The 274-nt window shown below is 63.1% G+C and overlaps 1 protein-coding gene across 1 annotated transcript in view; it reads right to left on the bottom strand.

Annotated features, from left to right (window-relative positions):
- Positions 1-274, bottom strand: part of PATL1 (protein associated with topoisomerase II homolog 1 (yeast)) — a gene marked incomplete at both ends in the record, with an annotated part of 6,665 nt that overhangs the window by 5,958 nt on the left and 433 nt on the right. The window lies entirely within an intron of this gene.

The following is a 274-nucleotide window of genomic DNA, read 5'->3' as shown; positions in this document are numbered from 1 at the left end:
CCGGCCTGAAAGAGCGGAGAGAACACCCGGAGTCATCCCATGGGAAACAGAGGGGTGGAAGGAATGGCCCAGCCAAGGTGGGGCCAGAAAGAGCCGCCTCCTGCATCCGTGTGAGGAGAAAAGTGGGATCCTGCCCCTGGAGGGGGCCAGGGAAGTGTGGGAAGGGAATGAAGGGGCTTTACCTGCGCTCCTCCGAGCAGCTGAGCTCTCTGCAGGTGGGTGAGAACGGGAGAGACGCTGTGTGGGAATGGGTGGCCCCGGGGGGAGGGATTCT

Source organism: Nestor notabilis, unplaced genomic scaffold (genome assembly GCF_000696875.1).
Source record: "Nestor notabilis isolate BGI_N333 unplaced genomic scaffold, ASM69687v1 scaffold18494, whole genome shotgun sequence".
Classification (NCBI taxonomy): Eukaryota; Metazoa; Chordata; class Aves; order Psittaciformes; family Psittacidae; genus Nestor; species Nestor notabilis.
This window is presented reverse-complemented; position numbering and strand designations above follow the sequence as displayed.